The sequence below is a fragment of the Oncorhynchus kisutch genome, unplaced genomic scaffold, assembly GCF_002021735.2.
Source record: "Oncorhynchus kisutch isolate 150728-3 unplaced genomic scaffold, Okis_V2 scaffold3643, whole genome shotgun sequence".
NCBI classification, from domain to species: Eukaryota; Metazoa; Chordata; class Actinopteri; order Salmoniformes; family Salmonidae; genus Oncorhynchus; species Oncorhynchus kisutch.
Genome location: NW_022265588.1, coordinates 98,083 through 123,500, shown reverse-complemented (window position 1 = coordinate 123,500; position 25,418 = coordinate 98,083).

Sequence of the window (25,418 nt, the reverse complement as noted above, 5' to 3'; positions counted from 1 at the left end):
ACAGCCCAGTGTACTAGCAAGAGAAATCCATGTGTTCTCACACAAAGCTAGACCTGGGGGAAATAATGTAAGACAATAAAGTATAAGCCTGAAACCTGCTGCAATATGCTACAAGTGTAAAGAGCTTAGCTGCTAATAAAATGGAAAAGAGAAATCCCCTCCAACTCATATTGGGAGATCAAGTGTGCCCCAGAAGAGCCCTTCATGAAGACGTAATGAGCAGGGTGATGATATAGGCTGCGTCAAAAATGGTACCCTACATAGTGCACTACTTTGGACCAGGGCCCATAGGGCTATGGTCCAAAGTAGTGTACTATGTAGGATATAGGGTGCTATTTGGGATGGATGCAGGCTTCACGCAGACCAACCATGACAAGTATCATTTTATGGATGTGGAATTATTTTGATTTCCTTAGGGATGTTTTGGACAATTGCACTTTTCATGTTCCCTTTCAGTCCCTTCTACTTTCTCCTGATCATCTGACTGCTACTGACACCCTGGTCTGACTGCTACTGACACCCTGGTCTGACTGCTACTGACACCCTCGTCTGACTGGTCTGACTGCCACTGACACCCTGGTCTGACTGCCACGGACACCCTGGTCTGACTGCCACGGACACCCTGGTCTGACTGCCACGGACACCCTGGTCTGACTGCCACGGACACCCTCGTCTGACTGCCACGGACATCCTCGTCTGACTGCCACGGACATCCTCGTCTGACTGCCACGGACATCCTCGTCTGACTGCCACTGACATCCTTGTCTGGCTGATTGCCATGCTTCTCCTCAGGGAACCAGACAGATGTAATGGTTTCTCTGATGAACAGCACTAGGTCAGACTCCTGGAATCTGACCTGCTTCTCCTCAGGGAACCAGACAGATGTAATGGTTTCTCTGATGAACAGCACTAGGTCAGACTCCTGGAATCTAACCTGCTTCTCCACAGGGAACCAGACAGATGTAATGGTTTCTCTGATGAACAGCACTAGGTCAGACTCCTGGAATCTGACCTGCTTCTCCTCAGGGAACCAGACAGATGTAATGGTTTCTCTGCTGAACAACACTAGGTCAGACTCCTGGAATCTGACCTGCTTCTCCACAGGGAACCAGACAGATGTAATGGTTTCTCTGCTGAACAGCACTAGGTCAGACTCCTGGAATCTGACCTGCTTCTCCACAGGGAACCAGACATATGTAATGGTTTCTCTGCTGAGCAACACTAGGTCAGACTCCTGGAATCTGACCTGCTTCTCCACAGGGAATCAGACAGATGTAATGGTTTCTCTGCTGAACAGCACGGGGTCAGACTCCTGGAATCTAACCTGCTTCTCCACAGGGAACCAGACAGATGTAATGGTTTCTCTGCTGAACATCACTAGGTCAGACTCCTGGAATCTGACCTGCTTCTCCTCAGGGAACCAGACAGATGTAATGGTTTCTCTGCTGAACAGCACTAGGTCAGACTCCTGGAATCTGACCTGAACAGCACTAGGTCAGACTCCTGGAATCTGACCTGAACAGCACTAGGTCAGACTCCTGGAATCTGACCTGCTTCTCCACAGGGAACCAGACAGATGTAATGGTTTCTCTGCTGAACAACACTAGGTCAGACTCCTGTAATCTGACCTGCTTCTCCACAGGGAACCAGACAGATGTAATGGTTTCTCTGCTGAACAGCACTAGGTCAGACTCCTGGAATCTGACCTGCTTCTCCTCAGGGAACCAGACAGATGTAATGGTTTCTCTGCTGACTCCTGGAATCTCGTCAGCTGATGTACAAACCATCATGGACTAACTTTGCAGTACATTGCCATGTTATTACCCTGTGCTGTATATAACATTTGAGATTTAGTTTTCAATATTTTATACCTGTGTTTTAGATTCAGTGAATCATTAAAGAATAAGAGATGCTAAGAAAGGTGACTGTTTCTCTTCCTGTTCTTTCTTAAACTCTGACCTTTTCCCCTTTTATGAATGTGTCCCTTCACTGTATCCCATCTTACAGCACGTCCACCTACTTTGGTTCAGGCTTTGATCCACAATATTGCATGTAAAGTTGCACCCATGTCGTGCAAGGTGACCCCGCTCTGCATTCTTCCCTATGGGAACTCTATACTCGTGGAGCCCTTTCCCTTTCTTGTCCTTACTCAAAAAAGTAGTCCCCTTCAGTAGTCCCGAAGAAACTGCATTCTCTCATGTGACAGGCGGACAAGTAGGTCACGCAATGGATTATGGTCATTGTAGTTAACTACCACGATTTCTGCGTTAAACTATGTCGAGTATTGGCCTGTTGGAAACTACAACTCCCTACCACGTCACACAGTTCGGGCTGGATCTGATTTATCTCTACAGAAACTGCAATGTGCATATTGAGCTCACAGAAGAAGAAAAAAACAGGAAATGGAATTCTAATAATTGAACCGACATTGGTCGATTATAGTAAAAAAATATATATATATTTTAAACCCTAAATGTAGGTTAATCGCTCAGCACTAGTAATTAAAAACCATACAATAGCTAACAGCGCATTGTGAATTATATGGTTCCGTCTGACAACAAAGTAAATAGTCCCAATGCGAAGTGTAAAATGGCTTCAATTATACTGAGCCAATTTGTTCTAATTCACTATTGTATACAAACACTTAACCCTGTCATGGTCATTCCTATATAATGAGTGTTTTCGAAGTACACCTTGAGTTCCCCTCTTATTTGACGTGAACCCAAAACCAAGGAGGAAACAGTTTATAGTGAATTCAAAAGGTCTTTAAATGACCAGCTGAAAGACAACAGAATATTGAAGCTAAATTCTTAGTTGCTACATCCATTTTTGGACATAAATTTATGATATATATACTCATTGATGCTTAAAGAATAGAACTTATAAATGAGTGTAGTTCAACTGTCGTACTCCATCAGAGGCCAAAATATGTTGTTTTTTTTACTCCAATGTCTGTAAACATAAATGTAAAGATGTATATACAGTTGAAGTCGGAAGTTTACATACACTTAGGTTGGAGTCATTAAAACTCGTTTTTCTATCACTTTCTTGTTAACAAACTATAGTCTTGGCAAGTCGGTTAGGACATCTACTTTGTGCATGACAAGTCCTTTTTCCAACAATTGTTTACAGATAGATTATTTCACTGTATCACAATTCCAGTGGGTCATAAGTTTACATACACTAAGTTGACTGTGCCTTTAAACAGCTTGGAAAATTCCAGAAAATTATGTCATGGCTTTAGAAGCTTCTGATAGGCTAATTAAAATAATTTGAATCAATTGGAGGTGTACTTGTGGATGGATGTCAAGGCCTACCTTCAAATTCAGTGCCTCTTTGCTTGACATCATGGGGAAATCAAAAGAAATCAGCCAAGACCTCAGAAAAAAGATTGCAGACCTCCACAAGACTGGTCCATCCTAGGGAGCAATTTCCAAACGCCTGAAGGTACCACGTTCATCTGTACAAACAATAGTGCGCAAGTATAAACACCATGGGACCACGCAGCCGTCATACCGCTCAGGAAGGAGACGTGTTCTGTCTCCTAGAGATTAACGTACTTTGGTGTGAAAAGTGTAAATCAATCCCAGAACAACACCAAAAGACCTTGTGAAGATGCTGGAGGAAACAGGTACAAAAGTATCTATATCCACAGTAAAACGAGTCCTATATCGACATAACCTGAAAGGACGCTCAGCAAGGAAGAAGCCACTGCTCATAACCCGGCAAAAACAGCCAGACTACGGTTTGCAACTGCACATGGGGACAAAGATCATACTTTTTGGAGATATGTCCTCCGGTCTGATGAAAAAAAAATAGAACTGTTTGGCCATAATGACCATCGTTATGTTTAGGGGAAAAAGGGGGAGGCTTGCAAGCCAAAGAACACCATCCCAAACGTGAAGCATGGGGGTGGCAGCATCATGTTGTGGGTGTGCTTTGCTGCAGGAGGGACTGGTGCACTTCACAAAATAGATGGCTTCATGAGGTAGGAAAATTATGTGGATACAGTGCCTTGCGAAAGTATTCGGCCCCCTTGAACTTTGCGAACTTTTGCCACATTTCAGGCTTCAAACATAAAGATAAAGATACATAAAGATATAAAACTGTGGGACACAATCATGTTTGACAGTGGGGATGGTGTGTTCAGGGTGATGAGCTGTGTTGCTTTTACGCCAAACATAACGTTTTGCATTGTTGCCAAAAAGTTCAATTTTGGTTTCATCTGACCAGAGCACCTTCTTCCACATGTTTGGTGTGTCTCCCAGGTGGCTTGTGGCAAACTTTAAACGACACTTTTTATGGATATCTTTAAGAAATGGCTTTCTTCTTGCCACTCTTCCATAAAGGCCAGATTTGTGCAATATACGACTGATTGTTGTCCTATGGACAGAGTCTCCCACCTCAGCTGTAGATCTCTGCAGTTCATCCAGAGTGATCATGGGCCTCTTGGCTGCATCTCTGATCAGTCTTCTCCTTGTATGAGCTGAAAGTTTAGAGGGACGGCCAGGTCTTGGTAGATTTGCAGTGGTCTGATACTCCTTCCATTTCAATATTATCGCTTGCACAGTGCTCCTTGGGATGTTTAAAGCTTGGGAAATCTTTTTGTATCCAAATCCGGCTTTAAACTTCTTCACAACAGTATCTCGGACCTGCCTGGTGTGTTCCTTGTTCTTCATGATGCTCTCTGCGCTTTTAACGGACCTCTGAGACTATCACAGTGCAGGTGCATTGATACGGAGACTTGATTACACACAGGTGGATTGTATTTATCATCATTAGTCATTTAGGTCAACATTGGATCATTCAGAGATCCTCACTGAACTTCTGGAGAGAGTTTGCTGCACTGAAAGTAAAGGGGCTGAATAATTTTGCACGCCCAATTTTTCAGTTTTTGATTTGTTAAAAAAGTTTGAAATATCCAATAAATGTCGTTCCACTTCATGATTGTGTCCCACTTGTTGTTGATTCTTCACAAACAAATACAGTTTTATATCTTTATGTTTGAAGCCTGAAATGTGGCAAAAGGTCGCAAAGTTCAAGGGGGCCGAATACTTTCGCAAGGCACTGTATACATATATATGGTCTCGAGCCTTGTTAAAACTATAATTCTGATATCATTACATTTCTCTAGGCCTCAGCTCTTTACCAAAACAATGGTGGCTTTGTCTGCTTTGTTATTGTTTGTCAGCTGCAGATTCTAGCTTTAAAGCAATATTTCTTTATTGTGTTTTATGAATTAAAGGGTGACACTTTTCATTTGTATACTACAGCAACCACCCTGTTTCTTTTTTACTGTTCCTCAGAACAGCCCCCATCCCTCCAGGAAATAAAACCAGACAAACATTGATCCTGTTTTATGTTAAAGGTTATGTACTTTAACTGAAATCCCCTTTGTCTCTTGCTGTGCTCTTGACAGTAGCTCCCATTACTCCTTGTGCCCAACGGAACCCCTCAAGACTTCCTGCAACACACACGGTACCACGACACTAGTTAAGTGGCGTGCCTGTGTCGACCTGTCAGTTACCACCGGTCTCATACGACTAACGGAGCCACTGGAAGGGTTACCAAACACATGAAAGAACCTCCTCTCAGAGAGATATCTTACTGTCAGGCTGAGTGTCGGGACAGGAATAGGTACTGTAGTTTGGAACAAAAGGACAGGAAGGGTTACCAAACACATGAGGGAACCTCCTCCCAGAGAGATATCTTACTGTCAGGCTGAGTGGTAGGACAGGAATAGGTACTGTAGTTTGGAACAAAAGGACAGGAAGGGTTACCAAACACATGACGGAACAGGACTCCTCTCAGAGAGATATCTTACTGTCAGGCTGAGTGTCAGGACAGGAATAGGTACTGTAGTTTGGAACAAAAGGATGGAAGGGTTACCAAACACATGACGGAACAGGACTCCTCTCAGAGAGATATCTTACTGTCAGGCTGAGTGTCAGGACAGGAATAGGTACTGTAGTTTGGAACAAAAGGATGGAAGGGTTACCAAACACATGACGGAACAGGACTCCTCTCAGAGAGATATCTTACTGTCAGGCTGAGTGTCAGGACAGGAATAGGTACTGTAGTTTGGAACAAAAGCTTCAGAGAGGTAAGGCCAAACAGTGGAGGAGAGGAGAGGAGAGACAGACTGTTAATGCCTAATGTTTGATCTGATCCCAAGGCCTCCATAACGAATAATAAATATATTATATGAAATATATTATGAATTAACAACGTTTTGTGGTGTTCACCTCTGCTCTGCGTTCGGTTGCTTGTTTGCCTCTGAGCCTCTGCTTGTACATGAGTTTGGAGGTGTTTGCAGAGGCTTGCCGGCAGTACACCTTGCTGTTGTTTAAATGTTAAATCAGATCTGTGTCAACGAGGGCAGAAGCTGCGTGCACGGTGGGCTCCCTGGGGAGAGGGTGAGAGGTTAAAGGGCGTTAAGATACTCTGAGGGAGAGATGTTTTATCACCTGTCATTCCACAACGTGTCTAACTAACCTCATTCACCATCTCATCAACGTGTCTAACTAACCTCATTCACCCTCTCATCAACGTGTCTAACTAACCTCATTCACCATCTCATCAACGTGTCTAACTAACCTCATTCGCCATCTCATCAACGTGTCTAACTAACCTCATTCGCCATCTCATCAACGTGTCTAACTAACCTCATTCGCCATCTCATCAACGTGTCTAACTAACCTCATTCGCCATCTCATCAACGTGTCTAACTAACCTCATTCGCCATCTCATCAACGTGTCTAACTAACCTCATTCGCCATCTCATCAATGTGTCTAACTAACCTCATTCGCCATCTCATCAACGTGTCTAACTCACCTCATTCACCATCTCATCAACGTGTCTAACTAACCTCATTCACCATCTCATCAACGTGTCTAACTCACCTCATTCATCATCTCATCAACGTGTCTAACTAACCTCATTCACCATCTCATCAACGTGTCTAACTAACCTCATTCACCATCTCATCAACGTGTCTAACTCACCTCATTCATCACCTCATCAACGTGTCTAACTCACCTCATTCATCATCTCATCAACGTGTCTAACTAACCTCATTCACCATCTCATCAACGTGTCTAACTCACCTCATTCACCATCTCATCAACGTGTCTAACTAACCTCATTCACCATCTCATCAACGTGTCTAACTCACCTCATTCACCATCTCATCAACGTGTCTAACTAACCTCATTCCCCATCTCATCAACGTGTCTAACTAACCTCATTCATCATCTCATCAACGTGTCTAATCATTCACCATCTCATCAACGTGTCTAACTAACCTCATTCACCATCTCATCAACGTGTCTAACTCACCTCATTCACCATCTCATCAACGTGTCTAACTAACCTCATTCACCATCTCATCAACGTGTCTAACTAACCTCATTCATCATCTCATCAACGTGTCTAATCATTCACCATCTCATCAACGTGTCTAACTAACCTCATTCACCATCTCATCAACGTGTCTAACTAACCTCATTCACCATCTCATCAACGTGTCTAACTAACCTCATTCACCATCTCATCAACGTGTCTAACTAACCTCATTCACCATCTCATCAACGTGTCTAACTAACCTCATTCACCATCTCATCAACGTGTCTAACTAACCTCATTCGCCATCTCATCAACGTGTCTAATCATTCACCATCTCATCAACGTCTCTAACTAACCTCATTCACCATCTCATCAACGTGTCTAACTAACCTCATTCACCATCTCATCAACGTGTCTAACTAACCTCATTCACCATCTCATCAACGTGTCTAACTAACCACATTCATCATCTCATCAACGTGTCTAATCATTCACTATCTCATCAACGTGTCTAACTAACCTCATTCACCATCTCATCAACGTGTCTAACTAACCTCATTCACCATCTCATCAACGTGTCTAACTAACCTCATTCACCATCTCATCAACGTGTCTAACTAACCTCATTCACCATCTCATCAACGTGTCTAACTAACCTCATTCACCATCTCATCAACGTGTCTAACTAACCTCATTCACCATCTCATCAACGTGTCTAACTAACCTCATTCACCATCTCATCAACGTGTCTAACTAACCTCATTCGCCATCTCATCAACGTGTCTAACTCACCTCATTCACCATCTCATCAACGTGTCTAACTCACCTCATTCATCATCTCATCAACGTGTCTAACTCACCTCATTCACCATCTCATCAACGTGTCTAACTAACCTCTTTCATCATCTCATCAACGTGTCTAACTAACCTCATTCACCATCTCATCAACGTGTCTAACTAACCTCATTCACCATCTCATCAACGTGTCTAACTAACCTCATTCACCATCTCATCAACGTGTCTAACTAACCTCATTCACCATCTCATCAACGTGTCTAACTAACCTCATTCACCATCTCATCAACGTGTCTAACTAACCTCATTCACCATCTCATCAACGTGTCTAACTAACCTCATTCACCATCTCATCAACGTGTCTAACTCACCTCATTCACCATCTCATCAACGTTTCTAACTAACCTCATTCACCATCTCATCAACGTGTCTAACTCACCTCATTCACCATCTCATCAACGTGTCTAACTAACCTCATTCACCATCTCATCAACGTGTCTAACTAACCTCATTCACCTCTCATCAACGTGTCTAACTAACCTCATTCACCATCTCATCAACGTGTCTAACTAACCTCATTCACCATCTCATCAACGTGTCTAACTAACCTCATTCACCATCTCATCAACGTGTCTAACTAACCTCATTCACCATCTCATCAACGTGTCTAACTAACCTCATTCACCATCTCATCAACGTGTCTAACTAACCTCATTCACCCTCTCATCAACGTGTCTAACTAACCTCATTCACCATCTCATCAACGTGTCTAACTAACCTCATTCACCATCTCATCAACGTGTCTAACTAACCTCATTCACCATCTCATCAACGTGTCTAACTCACCTCATTCACCATCTCATCAACGTGTCTAACCAACCTCATTCACCATCTCATCAACGTGTCTAACTCACCTCATTCACCATCTCATCAACGTGTCTAACTAACCTCATTCACCATCTCATCAACGTGTCAAACTAACCTCATTCACCCTCTCATCAACGTGTCTAACTAACCTCATTCACCATCTCATCAACGTGTCTAACTAACCTCATTCACCATCTCATCAACGTGTCTAACTAACCTCATTCACCATCTCATCAACGTGTCTAACTAACCTCATTCACCATCTCATCAACGTGTCTAACTAACCTCATTCACCATCTCATCAACGTGTCTAACTAACCTCATTCACCCTCTCATCAACGTGTCTAACTAACCTCATTCACCATCTCATCAACGTGTCTAACTAACCTCATTCACCATCTCATCAACGTGTCTAACTAACCTCATTCACCATCTCATCAACGTGTCTACTAACCTCATTCACCATCTCATCAACGTGTCTATCTAACCTCATTCACCATCTCATCAACGTGTCTAACTAACCTCATTCACCATCTCATCAACGTGTCTAACTCACCTCATTCACCATCTCATCAACGTGTCTAACTAACCTCATTCACCATCTCATCAACGTGTCTAACTAACCTCATTCACCCTCTCATCAACGTGTCTAACTAACCTCATTCACCATCTCATCAACGTGTCTAACTAACCTCATTCACCCTCTCATTCACCATCGCATCACGGTCTAACTAACCTCATTCACCATCTCATCAACGTGTCTAACTAACCTCATTCACCATCTCATCAACGTGTCTAACTAACCTCATTCACCATCTCATCAACGTTCTAACTAACCTCATTCACCATCTCATCAACGTGTCTAACTAACCTCATTCACCATCTCATCAACGTGTCTAACTAACCTCATTCACCATCTCATCAACGTGTCTAACTAACCTCATTCACCATCTCATCAACGTGTCTAACTAACCTCATTCACCATCTCATCAACGTGTCTAACTAACCTCATTCACCATCTCATCAACGTGTCTAACTAACCTCATTCACCATCTCATCAACGTGTCTAACTAACCTCATTCACCATCTCATCAACGTGTCTAACTAACCTCATTCACATCTCATCAACGTGTCTAACTAACCTCATTCACCATCTCATCAACGTGTCTAACTACCTCATTCACCATCTCATCAACGTGTCTAACTAACCTCATTCACCTCTCATCAACGTGTCTAACTAACCTCATTCACCATCTCATCAACGGGTCTAACTAACCTCATTCACCATCTCATCAACGTGTCTAACTACCTCATTCACCATCTCATCAACGTGTCTAACTACCTCATTCACCATCTCATCAACGTGTCTAACTAACCTCATTCACCATCTCATCAACGTGTCTAACTAACCTCATTCACCATCTCATCAACGTGTCTAACTAACCTCATTCACCATCTCATCAACGTGTCTAACTAACCTCATTCACCATCTCATCAACGTGTCTAACTAACCTCATTCACCATCTCATCAACGTGTCTAACTAACCTCATTCACCATCTCATCAACGTTGTCTAACTAACCTCATTCACCATCTCATCAACGTGTCTAACTAACCTCATTCACCATCTCATCAACGTGTCTAACTAACCTCATTCACCATCTCATCAACGTGTCTACTAACCTCATTCACCATCTCATCAACGTGTCTAACTAACCCTCATTCACCATCTCATCAACGTGTCTAACTAACCTCATTCACCATCTCATCAACGTGTCTAACTAACCTCATTCACCATCTCATCAACGTGTCTAACTAACCTCATTCACCCATCTCATCAACGTGTCTAACTAACCTCATTCACCATCTCATCAACGTGTCTAACTAACCTCATTCACCATCTCATCAACGTGTCTAACTAACCTCATTCACCATCTCATCAACGTGTCTAACTAACCTCATTCACCATCTCATCAACGTGTCTAACTAACCTCATTCACCATCTTCATCAACGTGTCTAACTAACCTCATTCACCATCTCATCAACGTGTCTAACTAACCTCATTCACCATCTCATCAACGTGTCTAACTAACCTCATTCACCATCTCATCAACGTGTCTAACTAACCTCATTCACCATCTCATCAACGTGTCTAACTAACCTCATTCACCATCTCATCAACGTGTCTAACTAACCTCATTCACCATCTCATCAACGTGTCTACTAACCTCATTCGCCATCTCATCAACGTGTCTAACTAACCTCATTCACCATCTCATCAACGTGTCTAACTAACCTCATTCGCCATCTCATCAACATGTCTAACTCACCTCATTCATCATCTCATCAACGTGTCTAACTAACCTCATTCACCATCTCATCAACGTGTCTAACTCACCTCATTCACCATCTCATCAACGTGTCTAACTAACCTCATTCACCATCTCATCAACGTGTCTAACTAACCTCATTCACCATCTCATCAACGTGTCTAACTAACCTCATTCACCATCTCATCAACGTGTCTAACTCACCTCATTCACCATCTCATCAACGTGTCTAACTAACCTCATTCACCATCTCATCAACGTGTCTAACTCACCTCATTCACCATCTCATCAACGTGTCTAACTAACCTCATTCACCATCTCATCAACGTGTCTAACTAACCTCATTCACCATCTCATCAACGTGTCTAATCATTCACCATCTCATCAACGTGTCTAACTCACCTCATTCACCATCTCATCAACGTGTCTAACTAACCTTCATTCACCCTCTCATCAACGTGTCTAACTACCTCATTCACCATCTCATCAACGGTCTAACTAACCTCATTCACCATCTCATCAACGTGTCTAACTAACCTCATTCACCATCTCATCAACGTGTCTAACTAACCTCATTCACCATCTCATCAACGTGTCTAACTAACCTCATTCACCATCTCATCAACGTGTCTAACTAACCTCATTCATCATCTCATCAACGTGTCTAACTAACCTCATTCACCATCTCATCAACGTGTCTAACTAAACCTCATTCACCATCTCATCAACGTGTCTAACTAACCTCATTCACCATCTCATCAACGTGTCTACTACTCATTCACCATCTCATCAACGTGTCTAACTAACCTCATTCACCATCTCATCAACGTGTCTAACTACCTCATTCACCCTCTCATCAACGTGTCTAACTCAACCTCATTCACCATCTCATCAACGTGTCTAACTAACCTCATTCACCATCTCATCAACGTGTCTAATACCTCATTCACCATCTCATCAACGTGTCTAACTAACTCATTCACCATCTCATCAACGTGTCTAACTAACCTCATTCACCATCTCATCAACGTGTCTAACTAACCTCATTCACCATCTCATCAACGTGTCTAACTAACCTCATTCACCATCTCATCAACGTGTCTAACTAACCTCATTCACCATCTCATCAACGTGTCTAACTAACCTCATTCACCATCTCATCAACGTGTCTAACTAACCTCATTCACCATCTCATCAACGTGTCTAACTAACCTCATTCACCATCTCATCAACGTGTCTAACTAACCTCATTCACCATCTCATCAACGTGTCTACTAACCTCATCACCATCTCATCAAGTGTCTAACTAACCTCATTCACCATCTCATCAACGTGTCTAACTAACCTTCCCATTCACCATCTTCCTCTCATCAACGTGTCTAACTAACCTCATTCACCATCTCATCAACGTGTCTAACTAACCTCATTCACCATCTCATCAACGTGTCTAACTAACCTCATTCACCATCTCATCAACGTGTCTAACTAACCTCATTCACCCTCTCATCAACGTGTCTAACTAACCTCATTCACCATCTCATCAACGTGTCTAACTAACCTCATTCACCATCTCATCAACGTGTCTAACTAACCTCATTCACCATCTCATCAACGTGTCTAACTAACCTCATTCACCATCTCATCAACGTGTCTAACTAACCTCATTCACCATCTCATCAACGTGTCTAACTAACCTCATTCACCATCTCATCAACGTGTCTAACTAACCTCATTCACCATCTCATCAACGTGTCTAACTAACCTCATTCACCATCTCATCAACGTGTCTAACTAACCTCATTCACCATCTCATCAACGTGTCTAACTAACCTCATTCACCATCTCATCAACGTGTCTAACTAACCTCATTCACCATCTCATCAACGTGTCTAACTAACCTCATTCACCATCTCATCAACGTGTCTAACTACCTCATTCACCATCTCATCAACGTGTCTTAACTAACCTCATTCACCTCTCATCAAGTGTCTAACTAACCTCATTCACCATCTCATCAACGTGTCTACTAACCTCATTCCACCCATCTCATCAACGATGTCTAACTAACCTCATTCACCATCTCATCAAACGTGTCTAACTCACCTCATCACCATCTCATCAACGTGTCTAACTAACCTCATTCACCATCTCATCAACGTGTCTAACTAACCTCATTCACCTTCTCATCAACGTGTCTAACTAACCTCATTCACCATCTCATCAACGTGTCTAACTAACCTCATTCACCATCTCATCAACGTGGTCTAACTAACCTCATTCACCATCTCATCAACATGTCTACTAACCTCATTCACCATCTCATCAACGTGTCTAAATAACCTCATTCACCATCTCATCAACGTGTCTTAACTAACACCTCATGTCACCCTCTCATCAACGTGTTCTAACTAACCTCATTCGCCATCTCATCAACGTGTCTAACTAACCTCATTCGCCATCTCATCAACGTGTCTAACTAACCTCATTCAGCCATCTCATCAACATGTCTAACTCACCTCATTCATCATCTCATCAACGTGTCTAACTAACCTCATTCACCATCTCATCAACGTGTCTAACTCACCTCATTCACCATCTCATCAACGTGTCTAACTAACCTCATTCACCATCTCATCAACGTGTCTAACTAACCTCATTCACCATCTCATCAACGTGTCTAACTAACCTCATTCACCATCTCATCAACGTGTCTAACTCACCTCATTCACCATCTCATCAACGTGTCTAACTAACCTCATTCACCATCTCATCAACGTGTCTAACTCACCTCATTCACCATCTCATCAACGTGTCTAACTAACCTCATTCACCATCTCATCAACGTGTCTAACTAACCTCATTCACCATCTCATCAACGTGTCTAATCATTCACCATCTCATCAACGTGTCTAACTCACCTCATTCACCATCTCATCAACGTGTCTAACTAACCTCATTCACCCTCTCATCAACGTGTCTAACTACCTCATTCACCATCTCATCAACGTCTACTAACCTCATTCACCATCTCATCAACTGTCTAACTAACCTCATTCACCATCTCATCAACGTGTCTAACTAACCTCATTCACCATCTCATCAACGTGTCTAACTAACCTCATTCACCATCTCATCAACGTGTCTAACTAACCTCATTCACCATCTCATCAACGTGTCTAACTAACCTCATTCACCATCTCATCAACGTGTCTAACTAACCTCATTCACCATCTCATCAACGTGTCTAACTAACCTCATTCACCATCTCATCAACGTGTCTAACTAACCTCATTCACCATCTCATCAACGTGTCTAACTAACCTCATTCACCATCTCATCAACGTGTCTAACTAACCTCATTCACCATCTCATCAACGTGTCTAATACTCATTCACCATCTCACACGTGTCTACTCACCTCATTCACCATCTCAGCACGTGTCTAACTAACCTCATTCACCATCTCATCAACGTGTCTAACTAACCTCATTCACCATCTCATCAACGTGTCTAACTAACCTCATTCACCATCTCATCAACGTGTCTAACTAACCTCATTCACCATCTCATCAACGTGTCTAACTCACCTCATTCACCATCTCATCAACGTGTCTAACTAACCTCATTCACCATCTCATCAACGTGTCTAACTAACCTCATTCACCATCTCATCAACGTGTCTAACTAACCTCATTCACCATCTCATCAACGTGTCTAACTAACCTCATTCACCATCTCATCAACGTGTCTAACTAACCTCATTCACCATCTCATCAACGTGTCTAACTAACCTCATTCACCATCTCATCAACGTGTCTAACTACCTCATTCACCATCTCATCAACGTGTCTAACTAACCTCATTCACCATCTCATCAAACGTGTCTAACTAACCTCATTCACCATCTCATCAACGTGTCTAACTAACCTCATTCACCATCTCATCAACGTGTCTAACTAACCTCATTCACCATCTCATCAACGTGTCTAACTAACCTCATTCACCATCTCATCAACGTGTCTAACTAACCTCATTCACCATCTCATCAACGTGTCTAACTAACCTCATTCACCATCTCATCAACGTGTCTAACTAACCTCATTCACCATCTCATCAACGTGTCTAACTAACCTCATTCCACCATCTCATCAACGTGTCTAACTAACCTCATTCACCATCTCATCCAACGTGTCTAACTAACCTCATTCACCATCTCATCAACGTGTCTACTAACCTCATTCACCCTCATCACTTACCTCATTCATCACCATCACGTGTCTAACTAACCTCATTCACCATCTCATCAACGTGTCTAACTAACCTCATTCACCATCTCATCAACGTGTCTAACTAACCTCATTCACCATCTCATCAACGTGTCTAAACTAACCTCATTCACCATCTCATCAACGTGTCTAACTAACCTCATTCACCATCTCATCAACGTGTCTAACTAACCTTCATTCACCATCTCATCAACGTGTCTAACTAACCTCATTCACCATCTCATCAACGTGTCTACTAACCTCATTCACCCCTCACGTTCTAACCTCATTCACCATCTCATCAACGTGTCTAACTAACCTCATTCACCATCTCATCAACGTGTCTAACTAACCTCATTCACCATCTCATCAACGTGTCTAACTAACCTCATTCACCATCTCATCAACGTGTCTAACTAACCTCATTCACCATCTCATCAACGTGTCTAACTAACCTCATTCACCATCTCATCAACGTGTCTAACTCACCTCATTCACCATCTCATCAACGTGTCTAACTAACCTCATTCCACCATCTCATCAACGTGTCTAACTAACCTCATTCACCATCTCATCAACGTGTCTAACTAACCTCATTCACCATCTCATCAACGTGTCTAACTAACCTCATTCACCATCTCATCAACGTGTCTAACTAACCTCATTCACCATCTCATCAACGTGTCTAACTAACCTCATTCACCATCTCATCAACGTGTCTAACTAACCTCATTCACCATCTCATCAACGTGTCTAACTAACCTCATTCACCATCTCATCAACGTGTCTAACTAACCTCATTCACCATCTCATCCAACGTGTCTAACTAACCTCATTCACCATCTCATCAACGTGTCTAACTAACCTCATTCACCATCTCATCAACGTGTCTAACTAACCTCATTCACCATCTCATCAACGTGTCTAACTAACCTCATTCACCATCTCATCAACGTGTCTAACTAACCTCATTCACCATCTCATCAACGTGTCTAACTAACCTCATTCACCATCTCATCAACGTGTCTAACTAACCTCATTCACCATCTCATCAACGTGTCTAACTAACCTCATTCACCATCTCATCAACGTGTCTAACTAACCTCATTCACCATCTCATCAACGTGTCTAACTAACCTCATTCACCATCTCATCAACGTGTCTAACTAACCTCATTCACCATCTCATCAACGTGTCTAACTAACCTCATTCACCATCTCATCAACGTGTCTAACTAACCTCATTCACCATCTCATCAACGTGTCTAACTAACCTCATTCACCATCTCATCAACGTGTCTAACTAACCTCATTCACCATCTCATCAACGTGTCTAACTAACCTCATTCACCATCTCATCAACGTGTCTAACTAACCTCATTCACCATCTCATCAACGTGTCTAACTAACCTCATTCACCATCTCATCAACGTGTCTAACTAACCTCATTCACCATCTCATCAACGTGTCTAACTAACCTCATTCACCATCTCATCAACGTGTCTAACTAACCTCATTCACCATCTCATCAACGTGTCTAACTAACCTCATTCACCATCTCATCAACGTGTCTAACTAACCTCATTCACCATCTCATCAACGTGTCTAACTAACCTCATTCACCATCTCATCAACGTGTCTAACTAACCTCATTCACCATCTCATCAACGGGTCTAACTAACCTCATTCACCATCTCATCAACGTGTCTAACTAACTCATTCACCATCTATCAACGTGGTCTAACTCCACCATTCACCATCTCATCAACGTGTCTAACTAACCTCATTCACCATCTCATCAACGTGTCTAACTAACCTCATTCACCATCTCATCAACGTGTCTAACTAACCTCATTCACCATCTCATCAACGTGTCTAACTAACCTCATTCACCATCTCATCAACGTGTCTAACTAACCTCATTCACCATCTCATCAACGTGTCTAACTAACCTCATTCACCATCTCATCAACGTGTCTAACTAACCTCATTCACCATCTCATCAACGTTCTAACTAACCTCATTCACCATCTCATCAACGTGTCTAACTAACCTCATTCCATTCACCATCTCATCAACGTGTCTAACTAACCTCATTCACCATCTCATCAACGTGTCTACTACCTCATTCACCATCTCATCAACGTGTCTAACTAACCTCATTCACCATCTCATCAACGTGTCTAACTAACCTCATTCACCATCTCATCAACGTGTCTAACTAACCTCATTCACCATCTCATCAACGTGTCTACTAACTAACCTCATTCACCATCTCATCAACGTGTCTAACTAACCTCATGCACCATCTCATCAACGTGTCTAACTAACCTCATTCACCATCTCATCAACGTGTCTAACTAACCTCATTCACCATCTCATCAACGTGTCTAACTAACCTCATTCACCATCTCATCAACGTGTCTAACTAACCTCATTCACCATCTCATCAACGTGTCTAACTAACCTCATTCACCATCTCATCAACGTGTCTAACTAACCTCATTCACCATCTCATCAACGTGTCTAACTAACCTCATTCACCATCTCATCAACGTGTCTAACTAACCTCATTCACCATCTCATCAACGTGTCTAACTAACCTCATTCACCATCTCATCAACGTGTCTAACTAACCTCATTCACCATCTCATCAACGTGTCTAACTAACCTCATTCACCATCTCATCAACGTGTCTAACTAACCTCATTCACCATCTCATCAACGTGTCTAACTAACCTCATTCACCATCTCATCAACGTGTCTAACTAACCTCATTCACCATCTCATCAACGTGTCTAACTAACCTCATTCACCATCTCATCAACGTGTCTAACTAACCTCATTCACCATCTCATCAACGTGTCTAACTAACCTCATTCACCATCTCATCAACGTGTCTAACTAACCTCATTCACCATCTCATCAACGTGTCTAACTAACCTCATTCACCATCTCATCAACGTGTCTAACTAACCTCATTCACCATCTCATCAACGTGTCTAACTAACCTCATTCACCATCTCATCAACGTGTCTAACTAACCTCATTCACCATCTCATCAACGTGTCTAACTAACCTCATTCACCATCTCATCAACGTGTCTAACTAACCTCATTCACCATCTCATCAACGTGTCTAACTAACCTCATTCACCATCTCATCAACGTGTCTAACTAACCTCATTCACCATCTCATCAACGTGTCTAACTAACCTCATTCACCATCTCATCAACGTGTCTAACTAACCTCATTCACCATCTCATCAACGTGTCTAACTAACCTCATTCACCATCTCATCAACGTGTCTAACTAACCTCATTCACCATCTCATCAACGTGTCTAACTAACCTCATTCACCATCTCATCAACGTGTCTAACTAACCTCATTCACCATCTCATCAACGTGTCTAACTAACCTCATTCACCATCTCATCAACGTGTCTAACTAACCTCATTCACCATCTCATCAACGTGTCTAACTAACCTCATTCACCATCTCATCAACGTGTCTAACTAACCTCATTCACCATCTCATCAACGTGTCTAACTAACCTCATTCACCATCTCATCAACGTGTCTAACTAACCTCATTCACCATCTCATCAACGTGTCTAACTAACCTCATTCACCATCTCATCAACGTGTCTAACTAACCTCATTCACCATCTCATCAACGTGTCTAACTAACCTCATTCACCATCTCATCAACGTGTCTAACTAACCTCATTCACCATCTCATCAACGTGTCTAACTAACCTCATTCACCATCTCATCAACGGGTCTAACTAACCTCATTCACCATCTCATCAACGTGTCTAACTACCTCATTCACCATCTCATCAACGTGTCTACTAACCTCATTCACCATCTCATCAACGTGTCTAACTAACCTCAATTCACCATCTCATCAACGTGTCTAACCTAACCTCATTCACCATCTCATCAACGTGTCTAACGAACCTCATTCACCATCTCATCAACGTGTCTAACTAACCTCAATTCACCATCTCATCAACGTGTCTAACTAACCTCATTCACCATCTCATCAACGTGTCTAACTAACCTCATTCACCATCTCATCAACGTGTCTAACTAACCTCATTCACCATCTCATCAACGTGTCTAACTAACCTCATTCACCATCTCATCAACGTGTCTAACTAACCTCATTCACCATCTCATCAACGTGTCTACACCTCATTCAACCATCTCATCAACGTGTCTAACACTCATTCACCATCTCAATCAACGTGTCTAACTCACCTCATTCACCATCTCATCAACGTGTCTAACTAACCTCATTCACCATCTCATCAACGTGTCTAACTAACCTCATTCACCATCTCATCAACGTGTCTAATCATTCACCATCTCATCAACGTGTCTAACTAACCTCATTCACCATCTCATCAACGTGTCTAACTAACCTCATTCACCATCTCATCAACGTGTCTAACTAACCTCATTCACCATCTCATCAACGTGTCTAACTAACCTCATTCACCATCTCATCAACGTGTCTAACTAACCTCATTCACCATCTCATCAACGTGTCTAACTAACCTCATTCACCATCTCATCAACGTGTCTAACTAACCTCATTCACCATCTCATCAACGTGTCTAACTAACCTCATTCACCATCTCATCAACGTGTCTAACTAACCTCATTCACCATCTCATCAACGTGTCTAACTAACCTCATTCACCATCTCATCAACGTGTCTAACTAACCTCATTCACCATCTCATCAACGTGTCTAACTAACCTCATTCACCATCTCATCAACGTGTCTAACTAACCTCATTCACCATCTCATCAACGTGTCTAACTAACCTCATTCACCATCTCATCCAACGTGTCTAACTCACCTCATTCACCATCTCATCAACGTGTCTAACTACCTCATTCACCATCTCATCAACGTGTCTAACTAACCTCATTCACCATCTCATCAACGTGTCTAATCATTCACCATCTCATCAACGTGTCTAACTCAACCTCATTCACCATCTCATCAACGTGTCTAACTAACCTCATTCACCTCTCATCAACGTGTCTAACTAACCTCATTCACCCTCTCATCAACGTGTCTAACTAACCTCATTCACCATCTCATCAACGTGTCTAAACTAACCTCATTCACCATCTCATCACGTGTCTAACTAACCTCATTCACCATCTATCAGGTCTAACTAACCTCATTCACCACTCATCAACGTGTCTACTAACCTCATTCACCATCTCATCACGTGTCTAACTAACCTCATTCACCATCTCATCAACGTGTCTAACTAACCTCATTTCACCATCTCATCAAGCGTGTCTAACTAACCTCATTCACCATCTCATCAACGTGTCTAACTAACCTCATTCACCCTCTCATCAACGTGTCTAACTAACCTCATTCACCATCTCATCAACGGTCTAACTAACCTCATTCACCATCTCATCAACGTGTCTAACTAACCTCATTCACCATCTCATCACGTGTCTAACTAACCTCATTCACCATCTCATCAACGTGTCTAACTAACCTCATTCACCATCTCATCAACGTGTCTAACTAACCTCATTCACCATCTCATCAACGTGTCTAACTAACCTCATTCACCATCTCATCAACGTGTCTAACTAACCTCATTCACCATCTCATCAACGTGTCTACTAACTCTTCACCATCTCACACGTGTCAACTAACCTCATTCACCTCATCAACGTGTCTAACTAACCTCATTCACCATCTCATCAACGTGTCTAACTAACCTCATTCACCATCTCATCAACGTGTCTAACTAACCTCATTCACCATCTCATCAACGTGTCTAACTAACCTCATTCACCATCTCATCAACGTGTCTAACTACCTCATTCACCATCTCATCAACGTGTCTAACTAACCTCATTCACCATCTCATCAACGTGTCTAACTAACCTCATTCACCATCTCATCAACGTGTCTAACTAACCTCATTCACCATCTCATCAACGTGTCTAACTAACCTCATTCACCATCTCATCAACGTGTCTAACTAACCTCATTCACCATCTCATCAACGTGTCTAACTAACCTCATTCACCATCTCATCAACGTGTCTAACTAACCTCATTCACCATCTCATCAACGTGTCTAACTAACCTCATTCACCATCTCATCAACGTGTCTAACTAACCTCATTCACCATCTCATCAACGTGTCTAACTAACCTCATTCACCATCTCATCAACGTGTCTAACTAACCTCATTCACCATCTCATCAACGTGTCTAACTAACCTCATTCACCATCTCATCAACGTGTCTAACTAACCTCATTCACCATCTCATCAACGTGTCTAACTAACCTCATTCACCATCTCATCAACGTGTCTAACTAACCTCATTCACCATCTCATCAACGTGTCTAACTAACCTCATTCACCATCTCATCAACGTGTCTAACTAACCTCATTCACCATCTCATCAACGTGTCTAACTAACCTCATTCACCATCTCATCAACGTGTCTAACTAACCTCATTCACCATCTCATCAACGTGTCTAACTAACCTCATTCACCATCTCATCAACGTGTCTAACTAACCTCATTCACCATCTCATCAACGTGTCTAACTAACCTCATTCACCATCTCATCAACGTGTCTAACTAACCTCATTCACCATCTCATCAACGTGTCTAACTCACCTCATTCACCATCTCATCAACGTGTCTAACTAACCTCATTCACCATCTCATCAACGTGTCTAACTAACCTCATTCACCATCTCATCAACGTGTCTAACTAACCTCATTCACCATCTCATCAACGTGTCTAACTAACCTCATTCACCATCTCATCAACGTGTCTAACTAACCTCATTCACCATCTCATCAACGTGTCTAACTAACCTCATTCACCATCTCATCAACGTGTCTAACTCACCTCATTCACCATCTCATCAACGTGTCTAACTAACCTCATTCCACCATCTCATCACGTGTCTAACTAACCTCATTCACCTATCTCCATCAACGTGTCTAACTAACTTCATCCCATCTCATCAACGTGTCTAACTCACCTCATTCACCATCTCATCAACGTGTATAACTAACCTCATTCACCTCTCATCAACGTGTCTAACTAACCTCATTCACCATCTCCATCAACGGTCTAACTAACCTCATTCACCATCTCATCAACGTGTCTACTAACCTCATTCACCATCTCATCAACGTGTCTAACTAACCTCATTCACCATCTCATCACGTGTCTAACTAACCTCATTCACCATCTCATCAACGTGTCTAACTAACCTCATTCACCCATCTCATCAACGTGTCTAACTAACCTCATTCACCATCTCATCACGTGTCTAACTAACCTCATTCACCATCTCATCACAAGTGTCTAACTAACCTCATTCACCATCTCATCAACGTGTCTAAGCTAACCTCATTCACCATCTCATCAACGTGTCTAACTAACCTCATTCACCATCTCATCAACGTGTCTAACTAACCTCATTCACCATCTCATCAACGTGTCTAACTAACCTCATTCACCATCTCATCAACGTGTCTAATCATTCACCATCTCATCAACGTGTCTAACTAACCTCATTCACCCTCTCATCAACGTGTCTAACTAACCTCATTCACCATCTCATCAACGTGTCTAACTAACCTCATTCACCATCTCATCAACGTGTCTAACTAACCTCATTCACCATCTCATCAACGTGTCTAACTAACCTCATTCACCATCTCATCAACGTGTCTAACTAACCTCATTCACCATCTCATCAACGTGTCTAACTAACCTCATTCACCATCTCATCAACGTGTCTAACTAACCTCATTCACCATCTCATCAACGTGTCTAACTAACCTCATTCACCATCTCATCAACGTGTCTAACTAACCTCATTCACCATCTCATCAACGTGTCTAACTAACCTCATTCACCATCTCATCAACGTGTCTAACTAACCTCATTCACCATCTCATCAACGTGTCTAACTAACCTCATTCACCATCTCATCAACGTGTCTAACTAACCTCATTCACCATCTCATCAACGTGTCTAACTAACCTCATTCACCATCTCATCAACGTGTCTAACTAACCTCATTCACCATCTCATCAACGTGTCTAACTAACCTCATTCACCATCTCATCAACGTGTCTAACTAACCTCATTCACCATCTCATCAACGTGTCTAACTAACCTCATTCACCATCTCATCAACGTGTCTAACTAACCTCATTCACCATCTCATCAACGTGTCTAACTAACCTCATTCACCATCTCATCAACGTGTCTAACTAACCTCATTCACCATCTCATCAACGTGTCTAACTAACCTCATTCACCATCTCATCAACGTGTCTAACTAACCTCATTCACCATCTCATCAACGTGTCTAACTAACCTCATTCACCATCTCATCAACGTGTCTAACTAACCTCATTCACCATCTCATCAACGTGTCTAACTAACCTCATTCACCATCTCATCAACGTGTCTAACTAACCTCATTCACCATCTCATCAACGTGTCTAACTAACCTCATTCACCATCTCATCAACGTGTCTAATCATTCACCATCTCATCAACGTGTCTAATCATTCACCATCTCATCAACGTGTCTAACTAACCTCATTCACCCTCTCATCAACGTGTCTAACTAACCTCATTCACCATCTCATCAACGTGTCTAACTAACCTCATTCACCATCTCATCAACGTGTCTAACTAACCTCATTCACCATCTCATCAACGTGTCTAACTAACCTCATTCACCATCTCATCAACGTGTCTAACTAACCTCATTCACCATCTCATCAACGGTCTAACTAACCTCATTCACCATCTCATCAACGTGTCTAACTAACCTCAATTCACCATCTCATCAACGTGTCTAACTAACCTCATTCACCATCTCATCAACATTCAACTAACCTCATTCACCATCTCATCACACGTGTCTAACTACCTCATTCACCCATCTCATCAACGTGTCTAACTAACCTCATTCACCATCTCATCAACGTGTCTAACTAACCTCATTCACCATCTCATCACGTGTCTAACTAACCTCATTCACCATCTCATCAACGTGTCTAACTAACCTCATTCACCATCTCATCAACGTGTCTAACTAACCTCATTCACCATCTCATCAACGTGTCTAACTAACCTCATTCACCATCTCATCAACGTGTCTAACCTAACCTCACTTCACCATCTCATCAACGTGTCTAACTAACCTCATTCACCATCTCATCAACGTGTCTAACTAACCTCATTCACCATCTCATCAACGTGTCTAACTAACTCATTCACCATCTCATCAACGTGGTCTAACTAACCTCATTCACCATCTCATCACACGTGTCTAACTACCTCATTACCATCTCCTCACGTGTCTAACTACCTCATTCACCACTCATCAACGTGTCTAACTAACCTCATTCACCATCTCATCAACGTGTCTAACTAACCTCATTCACCATCTCATCAACGTGTTAACTAACCTCATTCACCATCTCCACGTTCTAAACTAACCTCATTCACCATCCTCATCAACGTGTCTAACTACCTCATTCACCATTCATCAACGTGTCTAACTAACCTCATTCACCATCTCATCAACGTGTCTAAACTAACCTCATTCACCATCTCATCAACGTGTCTAACTAACCTCATTCACCATCTCATCAACGTGTCTAACTAACCTCATTCACCATCTCATCAACGTGTCTAACTAAACCGCATTCACCATCTCATCAACGTGTCTAACTAACCTCATTCACCATCTCATCAACGTGTCTAACT